The sequence below is a fragment of the Calidris pugnax genome, unplaced genomic scaffold (genome assembly GCF_001431845.1).
Source record: "Calidris pugnax isolate Ruff unplaced genomic scaffold, ASM143184v1 scaffold246, whole genome shotgun sequence".
NCBI lineage: Eukaryota > Metazoa > Chordata > Aves > Charadriiformes > Scolopacidae > Calidris > Calidris pugnax.
Window position 1 is genome coordinate 1,758,611 of NW_015090989.1, and position 13,222 is coordinate 1,771,832.

Sequence of the window (13,222 nt, forward strand, 5' to 3'; positions counted from 1 at the left end):
CTCTAAATTCGGTAGAGCTATTAAGTTCATGATGAAAATAACATTAAGCTAATGTTCCCTGCTTATTTCAGCAATATTGTTGTGGTGCTATTGGATCATTAAAATGTTTTAGGAAGTTTAGCAAAGAAATAATAATGACAAAATGTCTTTAGCACCTGTGAAATCTGGTTCACCATCTTATAAAAACACAAATTAAGCCATCATACCAGGCCAGAAAGCCCACAGTCCCCTTTTGTCATTGTAGATGTGTTTTAATACAGTAACTCAAGCTAGCTGTGCCTTTTAAATAATGGGTAAATTAGTATTATACAAGGTTTGGAAAAACTTATTTTTCTTCATAAGGCATTTAAAATGCAGTTCTTGTCTCTCATTTTCTGCTGTGCCGGGTAACTGCGATTGCGAGTGGTAAACCTAATGGGGGCAAGATAATTTAGCATTGTGTTGCCAGCTGCGGCCAGGATTTGGTCACATACTTTCTATTGGCTCCCATTAAGATAACAAATTGTATCCATTTTCTACTGCATTAATAGCAATGTTCACTCTTGTTTAGATTTGGCTACATTTAGCTGCATTTTCAGTCATATCCACAATGCAGACTAATTGTACTCAGCTGCACGTATCCTGGTTGCTGCCAGACTGCATGCATGGGTTTCCATTGCATGAAAACTAGAGAGTAAAGAGGTGGGGGAATGTGTGCCATGTGTCAGGATGCGGTCTTGGTGGGTACTTGGATTCAGAACCTGCAAAGCTCACCTAGGACCTGTCATCTAGATCAGACCTGCGTGGACATTCTGGAGAAATCTGAAAGTGAAAAAAAATCACTGACTTGAAATCTGAAACTTAGCAATAGTACATAAATATATTGACTAGACTTCAAAGCAAATGTGTGGTTAGCTCTCTGCTTGATGTAATGTTTTGCTTTATAGATTTTCAGGTATTGGAAACTGCCTTTGTGAAGCATTTAAATGGCTTCTTTTGTTTTTCAAGTGGAAGTTGGCTGAAATGTATCACATCTAGGGAAGGAAGAGTCATTCCCTGACGGCTGGCCAAGAAATAGTAAAGACAGCAGCTGCAGAGGCAGCTGGAATTGCCACCCTCGCAGATGGTGTCAAAGTGCTCGCTGTAGCTGAAATAGGAGGGAATGAGTGAAAACAGAAGGAAGGTAAAAATAGGTAAATGGCAAACCAGAAGCTGTGTCTTAATAAGATCTGAAGGTTTTCTGCATATGCATGTGTGACACAGCCTGGAGGTATCTTACGGTCTTAAAGAAGGTTGTATGCACTGTACACATTGTATAAAGTGTAGTTTCCTGGTACAGGACCATAACAGAGATAGAAAAGTCTTTAAATATGCAAATTTCTTTCTCATATGCAGAGGACAGACAGAGAAATACAGAGACCGGAAGAAATCTTTTCAACTCACACTGGGACTGTTTTGAGGGTTTCACCTTCTCCTGGTGCCGTTACTAGGCACTAGCTTCAGTTATAACAATGCAACCACTGATTAGACGTGGATCAGTGGTGGTTCTCAGACAGTGGCCAGGAACAGAAGAAGAAGAGTGCAACAACTTTGAAGAAGAGTGCAAAAAGCAGGAAAGGTATAACGCAGTATTGTAGTTGGCATAAACTTCCAACATTCAGTAATTTCAGGCTTACTGGTCTTACATCACCAGTTCCTTTTCTCTGATATCCAGGATCTGATTAATTCGCATCAGTGCCTGGTTGTTAAAGTGATTTTAGACTGAAGTATCTCAGATGACTTGAATAATGTCACCCAACTATCTAGACGGTATAACAAACTGGAAATTGGGACCTCTTAATTTTTCTGAATTTTTTTCAGTGAAAACTGGAAAGAGTGTGTAGTTTAAGAAACCAGTTTTAAGTAGAAATTTGAACTAACAATTTGTTTTAGCTTAGTAAGCTTAAGTACAAATGGTTATTTGAAGGTTTTTGTACAAATTTAGACTTTTTCAACAGAAGAAAATAATCAATTGACCAAACAGGAAAATAGGAATTGCTTTTTCCATTTTAGACTTCCTTCATATTTTCTTAAAAATGCTGTGAGAAAGCAGATTTCATGCCAGAGAACTTAGGCTAGCAATGTTGGGAACACATGCTTATGTGCTCATAAGAAACCTGCTGAGGGAAAAGGGGAAAAGGGAAATACAATATGCAAACTCACACTAAGAGAATGTACTTTTTTTGGGACAAATAAATTTAAAGAGAAAAGCAGAAATACGTTTCTGGATCTAGATGTAGCTAGGGATTAAATATTTAGTCAGGGTCTGAATATAGTTATTTTCTTTCTGGGTTCCCTGGTTTCCCTGTCAGTCAGGTCTTCCTTAAAAAGGGTTTCAAACAAAAATCTATACATGGACTCAACAATAAATGAAATACATATTTAATTAAGCAGTGGAAATTACATAATCTGTATACAAATGACCTGTATTAAAATTGTGTTGGATGATGAATGCTATGTGTTTAAATATAAACAATAACCCAGATTTAAAGTTAAAACGACTACTTTTTTTTTCTAGGAAATCTAAAAAGACTTAAAAAATAGTCACGTTGGTGTACAAGTCTACATGGGAGTCAACTGATCACCTAGTGAATCAGTTTCACCCAAGGTGAAAAATCTTTTCAGAGATCCAGAACCTCACCACTGAGACTCTTTTGTGTTAGTGTTGGACTGGACAGGTAATCTGCAACTTCCAAGTACCATCTATAACACAACAGATACCAGATGCCAAGAGCTATATCTTTATGAGCTGGGTGGCTCTTGCTAAGAAAAATGTTACACAGATCTGTCCCTATGAAAAAATACATACTGTGGAAGGACACTGCCTTAACTTCAAGGATTAATTAGTCCCAGGTTCATCCTGCCTAACTGCTATCATTAATCTCCAATTTAATTTATTCTTAGACCTGCTGTTGTTCCATATAGTTAGTAATGGGTATTAGTGTTCAAAGTTCATGTGAGAGAGATTTTGCCTTATGTGCTTAGTTCAGTTAAATTCAAGTGTCTGTACATCTATCCCCTGTCAGACCCTTATAAGAAGTCTGGTGCTAAATTTAGGCATTAGCTCTGCATAAAGGGGATTGTGGATGAATGTTCCTATTGAGTGAAGCACCAGGCTGGAAGATATGTTTAGACCTTTGGACCCATATGAAAAATTGTATATTCCAGTACTTCACCACATGGAGATTGTTCTCAGATCAGGGCTTCCAGATAGAAATCTTGTCAGATTTACAGGTTGAGACTCACAAAAAAGTCTGGCAGCCTGAAGTGAGGTACCAAACCTTCTTGTACATCCCCAGAGACAAAGATAGATTTTAAAATCACTCTCTTAAAAAAAATAGGTGAATAGGAACTCCAGTGCCTTGCAAGTTTTTGAAGGAGAAACAAAAACACGTATGGTTATCTTTTCCAGACTTGCTATAATACTGGATTAGAAGCTAATTTTAGACTGGATTTACTTTCAGTAAAAAACAGTCTCCCTTAAATGAGAAAACAAGGATTTTTTCCCTGCTACATTAAACTACAAACCATACAAAAACGAATTGACAAAGTGACAGTTAGACAACCAGCAGAATTCATGGTATTTAGAATTTTGTCAAATGAGTCCCCTTCTGCAACTGTTTTGGCCTTTGCATATTTACATTTCTTGTGCTTCATGCATTGATACGCTTCATGTAGCACAGCTTCTGCACTCCATCAATTAATGCTGCTCTTCCTAGCTTCCAGTCGGCAGGTTTCCGTTGCTTCTTTGTTTCCCTGTTTGAATGCAATACATGCTAATTTTACAGTAAATGCCAGTTTACATTAGCTCAGCTGTCCTCATGACATAATTTGACTTGAGGTTATGCAAATAACTTCTTTCCAGATACCTCTGATTAGCTGTAAAAAACACTCCCTAATTAGTCCTGAGATAATCAGGGAGAAATCACAGTTGATTACATATACTGAATTTGCTTCTCCAATCTGAATTGCCGTATTTCCTGCCACAGGACCTATGAGCACTCTATAGAGTTTGCACCTTTCTTTCCCTTGAAAAGCACTTCAACTACTTCCCTCACAGCTCCATCAAATCAAACATTTCTTTTTATACTGACTCTATACAGACAGCTAGGGATCCCTGCTGACAGCCTAAGAGAAACACCAGCCAGGTGCAGAAAAATTCTGCCTATTGCTGAAGGTATAGGCTAGTAAATCTTACTGGAAATATATAGGTGTCAGAAAGCTTTACACCTGGCATCAAAGAGGGACAGTACAAAAGCAGATCTTCTGATTAAATGTGGTTGTCAACTGATATCAAAGTGAAAATTTTAGAGGTCAGTAATTTATAGTGTATTTCCACTGGAGTTTTGCTGGCTTGCCTCACATTGAACTCTTTCTGTCCCTCAGTGATGACTCAGTAATTTATCATAATCCATTTTTCAAATAAACAGGGACAAGTGAACTTCAGAAGGCTCAACATTCAGATTCAATTTGAGTAAACAGATAAATGTACAAAGGTTTATTCAGAGTTTGCTCTCAATTACCTAATACATCTTAAGTCCTTGAGTTCCCAGGACTGGTAACCTTTTCTACTTGGTTCCTAAGCTCTTCTCCATATAGAGTGCCTTGACAGGGTGAAGAGTAGGTCATGCTCCTCTTTAAAAAACTCTCCTTTTCAGAAACAAGACCACTGGCTGATATTTTCTGTAAGAGAAGAAGGAATGGTAGCTAAGCTGGAGGTCATTTATTGCTTAACAACTCCAGACACAAACAAACATGCAAAAAGCACACAGATTTTGGTTTCAACTTGTATAAGTTCTTGAAGATGCTGGGAATTCAAACTTGGATTTGAAATTTCCAAAGTGCCTCTTTCCAAAGGAGATTTGAACTTTGAATTTGTACCTCCCATTAAAATGGGGTCTACAATTCCCCCTATAATAAAGTACTTTTGCAAAATTAAAGGAAATCATAACAGCAAAAGAGTGAAAATGAGGATATTTCAACTTTTTATGCATCTATATCCTGGTAACTCAATAACCTCAAGAAGTTTTTTTTTTGTTTTCTTTGCTTTTCATAAAACAGTGGAGGGAAGTTTGCTTTTGAATTAGTTCATCTCCATGATCATTTATTGTTATTGCTGTATTTTATGAAGGACTGATTTGCAGGCTGATCAAATAAACAAGTCCTGTGGACTCAGATATGAACCATACAGACAGAGGAACTCCCACTCTGCATTTTAAAAGCTGCATTTGAGCCTATCACAAAGTAATTCATTCTAATGACATGGACATTTTCACAGCATAGTAGTCTGCTTCTACAAAAATCCCAAGACCAAAGCATTCTGACCTACAAAAATGTTGAAGTAAAGCAAGCAAAACATTTGATGTCAAGGCAAGAAGTATCAGTCTATGACAATGGCTTGCAAAATGATGACTTTAATTCCATTATACCAAATGCCTTCTGTTGATGCAGTCATTTTTTATGACAGATTTTAGTGGGAAGGGAAAGCAGTTCGTTGCAGTCATGATTATATGGAAACTGAACTGTCTCACTAAGTCAAAGAACGGCAGGGGCTGTACTGCTGGTGAAATACATAACTGCATGTTAATGCTTGCTGAGGTCAACAGCAGAACGCATGTGGACTTTAGTAATGCAGAATCAGGATTTCATTGTTCAAATGTTCCTTATTTTCTCCCTTATGGGTTGTAAAAGATACTACTTTGCATAATAATTGAATGGTTATTGAGTTACTAGGATAGAGATAGGTGCATACGCATTGAAAAAATTCTCACAGCAAAAGTAGCGTTCTTCCTGAGCTTAGTCCTGAATTAGCCATCCAATCAAATGCAAGTCTTTTCCTTTTTTATGTATTTTCCTCCCACCTTTGTCCTTATTAGTTGGCTGTCTCTGGGCAATGATGACACAGGTACATCCACTACTTAATTTACTACCCATCCTTTGACTGACTCTACCATCTTAATTGTTTCCAATATCTTGTGTTTTCCAGTGTATGTATTCACTAAGTCCTGAAAGTGAACAATGTAGATGCTTTCTTTATTCCTCAGTCTCATGCTGAAGGCTCAGACGCCTCAAACCGAGATCTGTTTACTTTCTGTATACACTTTAAACTTTAGCCCTGCACTTTTAGGCCAAATACAGAAAGTACAGGAAAAGAGAGCTAGAGGTCTAAACCAGTGAAAATCTGCAGTTATTCCACAGACTCCATAGATTTTTCTCTAGAGGATGATCAGCATCAGTGAGAGAAAGCAGCACTAAATAATTTCTTTCTAACTGGTTTATAAAACAAATGTGATGTGTACTTAGAATAATCAGAGGACCAGTTACCCAGAGGACTAGTTTTTGTTGCTGTTTTCATATTTTTGAAGTGCATAAAGGCGAAATACAGTACAATCTCTTTGGAAAGCACCTTTTGGAACACTTGAAAAATGTCTCTTACTAGAAGTGCTGACTTTTGCCTCTACACTTCTTTTTCGGCTTATACTGTTCTCTCCTTTATCTTCCCCACCCCACAACTTCAGCTCTGATCAGCCTTTCCTAGGTGGTCTCTGCTCTGACAATGAATTAATTTATTTTGGTTTTCTTTCTTCCCATCTCTTCATCTGATCTCTATTCTTTCTTGAAGCTGAGGTCTGTAATTTTTTCTTTTTTAAAAATAACGCACAAGTAGTCTTTGAACATATGTCCTTAAAACTTCAGTTTTCTTTTTTAAGACTTTCTGGCTTACTGGAAATAGAACTTAAAAGCTGGAAACGGCCTAAAACAATCATAAGAGCCTGTGACTGAGGAACAGAGTTTGGTTCAGAACATGGGGTCAGCAGGAGGGTTTCAGCTAAAAATGAAGTGATGGTGCTTTGCTCCCTCAGTTATGTCGAGGTTTTTTTTCTGGTGATGTTAATTTTTATTATTCATGATTTTGATGGTTTTTGTTTGTTCTTTTTCAGTGTTAATACAGACGGTACTAAATGATAATACCATTACTGGCCACTTACACTAATAGTCTTGGCATTGGCACACTATATCCTTAAATAAAGGAAGTTGGCCAGATTGGATTATTATTACAGTGTGTGTATATTTTAATGATCACACTCAATGATTTTCTGTCTAGGTCAGCATCATTCCTGTTTTATTATCAGAAATATTCATATCCACCGTCTAGTTATGCTTTATGCACGTTCCTAAATAAAATTACACTACTAATGTAATGATTTCATATCATGTGAAAAGAATTGTAGAAAATCCAAACTGCTCCTGCTTAAATAAAGCCTACAATTATACAAACTGTGAATTGGAGGTATTAATAATCTGCATTTTCAGTTTACTCTTGACTGATGATTAGGTCAGTTTTAATCCGGTGCAGTTAGATCTCTGCATGAGACATTGTGCCAGTTGATCAAAAGAAAGAATAGAGAAAACACTGCTGTCACAAATACTTCATATGATGTCACTGGAAGGAAAGACAGAGTTGGCGTCTTAATAGTGAATTCTTCCTCATATAATGATTATTGGACTGGTATATCCCTCAGAAATATACAAGGCACAGGCCTGATTGCTGTTGAACTTTGACAACATCTAATAGTGATCACAAGTATTACAGCTTTTTCTCTGTAACTCACACATCAGTTCATGATGTTTATTTTGGTTTAAGTAGCCGAGAGAAGTTCAGTTTAACCTTACACTTAGATGGAAGAGCCAACTTGCCTGTGAATCTGAGTTAAGTCCATGAGAAACAGTGAAGTAAAATGTGTTCTATAGTGGCCAACATGCCTGATCCAACCCGGCAGGTCAGTAGACAGTCATTGCACTCATCAGGTATCTAGAATTAAGCAAATGCTGAAATAGTTTGTTGAAATTCAAGGTGGTGAGTAAGTTGAAGAAGGAGGTAAGAAAATTCCTCTCTTTATCTGTAGAAAGAAGAGGTATAGTATCAGAGTGGTGAAATAGGCAAGTTGAAACATATTTAAGAAAGATTTCCTTTCTACAGCATATTATAATACATATTAGGGAGCTGCAAAACCAGATTATTTTCTTTAACAAGATTAATTATTTTTGATTGACTTCTACCAGGGAAATTAAAATAACCTGTGCTGAAACTATAAATGACTTCAGATTTGGAAAAAGATTATCTGCTCTCAATCTTCATTTTATATTTGATGAAATGAGAAAGAAATAATTATAAATGTATTGAAATATTGAATAATATTAAGACGTTATTTAATACAGTTATGAAGAAAGCCTTAAGAAATTCTTGTTATGGCTTGCTGATGAAAAAGCTTATCTAAAGACAGCTATTCAGATCATTTGGTAAATTGGTTCCAAATACACAACAAGCATTTGATGCAGCTAAAAGTAGAATGTTGTTGCAGCTGTAGTGGCTTAATGGTATAAAAGTGAGGTGAGGTTTGTAGGAAGAGGCAGTGTTTTTTTTGTTGGATCAACAAGTTTAACTGGAAAATCACTGCAACCCCAAATCTCATGCACAAAGCCCTCTTTAGCTCAAGGACAGCTCTGAGTAAGAGAAAGTAAAAAAAAAAAAAAAAAAACGCAAGTCAACAGTAAAAGAGAGAGAGAGGAAAGCTGCCACAGAATACACAATATCCCAGTAGTTAGATCTGTCACCAGGGACATGAGAGATGCGTCCCTTCCTGTTTTGAAATGGATGACTGCCTTAATGTCTGGGATACTCAATATTCAGGTGCATATCTGTCCGATTTTGATCAGAATTTCCACACAGAAATGAAGAAGAGCTCACGTGCTCCTCATTTTTTCTATTCCGAGTATATATGCTGATCTCATAAAAATATATTTCTCCTTACAAAACCTGCCTGGAGTAAGGCTAAGTACATTTTTTACACAGATCATGTTAAAGGACATGGGACTTTGTCCTGAAAAGCAGTGATTCTGGAAAGGGATTGGGAGTCATGGTGAATAAATAATTGTTTATGAACTCTCAGTGCAAAGCTGTGACAAACAGGACTCGGGCACTCCTTGAATGTGAAACAAGCATGTTAGCAGGAAGGAGGGAGAAGGTATAGTCTCCCATATAGAGGGCTGAGGAGACCACCACTGGTGAGCTGTATGTAGTCCTGAAGTGTGTGCTTCAAAGAGAATACTGCAAAACTAGCAGTTTCAGAAAAGATAGACAAAAGTTATTCTAGCAAATATATCTCAGAGTGAAATAGTTTCTGAAAGAGAAGGACAAGATATGGTGTTGAAACAATCTATATGTAGACTTGACAAAAGAAAACCAATATTTACTTTAATATAACAAAAGCACAGTAACAGTCAGTGACTGGCAATTAAGGCTAGAGAAATTCTAACTGGAATTAAGGTTTATTTTTTAAGAGTAGACAGGTAACTACTAGAATAATTACCGAAGAACACAGAAAAAAGATTCTATTGGTTGAATTGGATGTGTCTTTTCAAAAAGATATCAGCTGTGAGGTATTGGGCTTGACAAAAGAATTTTAGACAAAATTACTTGGGCTACTTTCTGCAGGAATTGTTCAGGCTTCAGACTCTATTAATCTAGGAACCTTGCAGCCTTTCAGTCCCTGGCACATGCACACTGAAAATAACATCTCGTTATAGCATTTCTTTTGCACATTTTAACTCTGAAAGACTCTTAGCAATGAGCAGAACACAAAAAACGAAACAAAAAAGAAAATCTCACAGACTCTGATGAGTCAGGACCTGACAAAGGAGGAAGTGGCAACAGCAATCCCTGGTCTCAAAGGTAGTATCAGTGGCCAAAGAATCATGAACAGCATGAGATTAGCTCACTGTTTGCCCTTATTATTAGTGATGTTCAGGAACTGGCGATCGCTAATAGCGTTCTCCTTATCAGTAACAAAGAATGCATGGATGTCACTTACATACCATTGCTTAAAATGGGTATTACAGAGTACAGTTACTGAATATGTGATCTGTCAGACACTGCTGCACCACCCAGCAAGAATTAATAAGAACTGAGATAGGAGATGGAGCCTGAACTACACAGTCACACGTATGGTTTTCTGCTTTTTATTAAAACTGCGGCTTTATCAGCTTAAAGCTAACTTGATCAGTTTTGCTGTAAGGATGACCTGGTAACAATTGGTACTAGTCATGATGCAGCAAGTGACTCAAGGGGAGGAGCAGTCCAAATGATGTGTTTAAAGCTGAGCACACGTTGGCACCTTTTGCTGAGTGAGTGCCATGCAAAAGAAGCTAATCAGGAAGCAGCCATGGTCAGAAGCAAGGATAAAGTACGCAGCTTAAAGTCGCTTCGAGCCTTTCATTTTTTATAACTTACGGCAGATTTTAGGGACTGCTGGAGCCCAGAGCCTTGATTTCCTGCAGACTTGGCTTAAATGTCCTTGCAGTTCACATGCCAGACTTTCCCTCCCCCTCACTGTTGCCGCAAGAGCTGATGTTGAACACCCTCTTTCCTATCCTAAGCTGTTATTATTAGCACATGGAATTTCCGTCTCCTCCTCTGTTTGAAATCCAAGAATTTAATAGTAGGAAAAGAAACCACCCAACCATCCTACAACCCTTCTTTGCTATTTAATCTCAACAGAGCTATTTGCCAAGAACCTTTTTTCCATTTTCTAATCTCTTCAGGCCAACCTTAGCCTCCAGCTCTCCAGGACTGCTCTCATTTTATGACTAGGAGCTGCTACAAAGCATTGCTCATTCCAGTGTCTATTGCCTTTATCACCTCAGGAGCTTCCTGCTTCTGTTTGTTGTCTTCTGATGGTGCTTTATTTAATTGGAGATAGTTTTTTATTGAACTTTTTGTTAATTATTATTATTAATAATAATGATAATAATTCTCATTAAACTTCTGATTAAATTTCTCATTGAAATTACCTAGACCTTTTTGCAGTGAAAATATTACTATTTTTGTTCCTTGTGTGGTGATATCTATCTTTCATATATGACCTGATCTTGTTCCTGTTATGGTCAGTGGGAAAATCCTTTTGTATTTAGGAGCCAGCTCTTATACCCAGTGAACGCTGAAAGCAATGCACTGTGATAAAATGTTTAAACTACTTAAAAAAAAACTCAGTGAAAGTTATTTTAGCAAACAGCAAAAAAATATAATCAAACAATGATTTAAGAACAAGGCCTCATATTTGTTCTCAGTTTCAACAGCTCATGAATAAGCCTAAAGGCACAATTCAAAGAGTTTAGCTATTGGACTGCCTAAAAATTAAGAGTCTGGCCTCAGTAAAGTCATTCAAAGAGTACAAGTCAGGCATCTATGCTCTAAGCACTACTAATGGCTCTAAATCTGAGCTCTGAAGGCTTCCAAAGGATAATTTACAGGGACTGGTGAGAGTTATGTGCCTCAAAAGGATAATAAAAAACAAGTAATAATACGCTGAGCAAGTTACCGAAAAGCTATAGAAAAGGCAGAACAGAGGATGCTGAACTGTCACCTTTTTCTGAAGCCTTTTTGAATTCAGGGCTTAAATAGTCAAGTTCTCTTATCTCTTCAAGGGTCCATATACCTATAGACCTACAGAGAAGGACCTTCATCGGGGAGAAAAGTAAGAAACAAGTCTATAACCTGATTCTTTATCTGATATTAGTAGATCTTCATCTCTTCTGCTTCTGTCCCATTAGATGCCACAAGTTTTTTGTGCAGAAGAGTGGATTATAGGTGGGCACAGATGCAGCACTTGGAGTCCACTCCATATTATCATGTTCTCAACATTCATCTACAGGGTGTAGTAGATTTCACTATATTTTTTGTGGCTCAGATTTCAGAAGTGCCTGTTTCTTACCAGTCACTGTGAATTATACTTTAGAGACTGTCAGAGTATCTTACTGGCTGTGCAGGAAGCCCAGTTGCTTCATTATAGCTTTCTGAATCATGTCAACAGAGCCAAGCACAAGATTTTTAGGCAAAGTAATGTCTCTGAATTTTCCATCCTTTAATTATAGGAGAAATAGGGATTTGGGTCTTCAGGTGCCATTGTGAGAACGTCAGTAATTCTGATTAGCTGGTGCGTTTTCCAAGAAGAATGTGGAAGAAATGGATCATTAAAATGAATTGGAAATTATACAGGCATTATGTTAGTATCAGACATAAACAAACAGTCTAAAGGCAGAGATTACTCAACAGAAATTTCCCTCTTCCACTGGTTTTAAATCAGAAGGAACAATCAAGTAGAGCATTTGTAATTCATCCCACAGCAATAATAAATAATGTATCTTCTTCATACCCAGATTCCACTTTGATGCACCTTCCCTGTGAAAACAAAGCAAGAATAAAAGTCCCACTGGATTCAGCAGTTCCCTTCTCGCCTCCTTTAAAGCAACAAAACTGCTTGTGGAGAAAGTCAGGAGCAAAGTGGATTATAACAACAATGGAACCATCTTAACATCAATGTAGCAAACTAGTAATTTTAGGATGAAGACAGATATAGCATCCTTTTGATAATTTACACAATTTGGGAGATGTTGTTGTTTCCTCTTTTTTTTTTTTTAATTGTGCCTAGCAGTATCTACGTATTAGGGCTAAAAGGCCACTTCTTTGAGTGCTGACAGTTATACAAAGAGATTTTTCTTAACACAGAATAGACTACACTTAAGAGATCCTTGTATGGAGTTATACTTTGGAATAGTAATCTTCATATTAATTGAGTTCTCAGTATATCAGGTGACATGACTCAAACTCACATCTGCTCTTTATATTGACATTAACAGCTGAGAAAAAGTCCTTTAGTGGCCTACTTGCATAATTCTGTTGTTAGACAGTATCATTATAAAGTGTGATCTCCTAGGGTGAATTATTTAATATTGGTACTATAACAACAGCTGAAGGATATAATCCCATCAAGCTATGTTTGAGAGAGGAAGATGGCAAAATAATTTTTTCACCATACTTTTCTTCAGCTGTTTTTCATATTCCTATTCATATTCCTTCTTCCTAAAGACTTTCCTTTTTCTCTATGCCCTTAGTGTGTTCATAGAGAACTGTTATAGTATTATAGTATGATACCTGACATGAAGTTACGCATGTGGTATTTTTACAAATCATCGCTAATGTACTTCCTACATGTTGTTTTTAAAATATCTCAAAAAAGAGACAATTTCCTAAAACACAGAAGACATCCCACTAATACTGAAATTCAATGGGCTATGTATGTCCACTAGGCACTTGTGTCTTTGCATTTTTTCTTTGTTATCTACAACAAGGTTACAGTTACTCTTT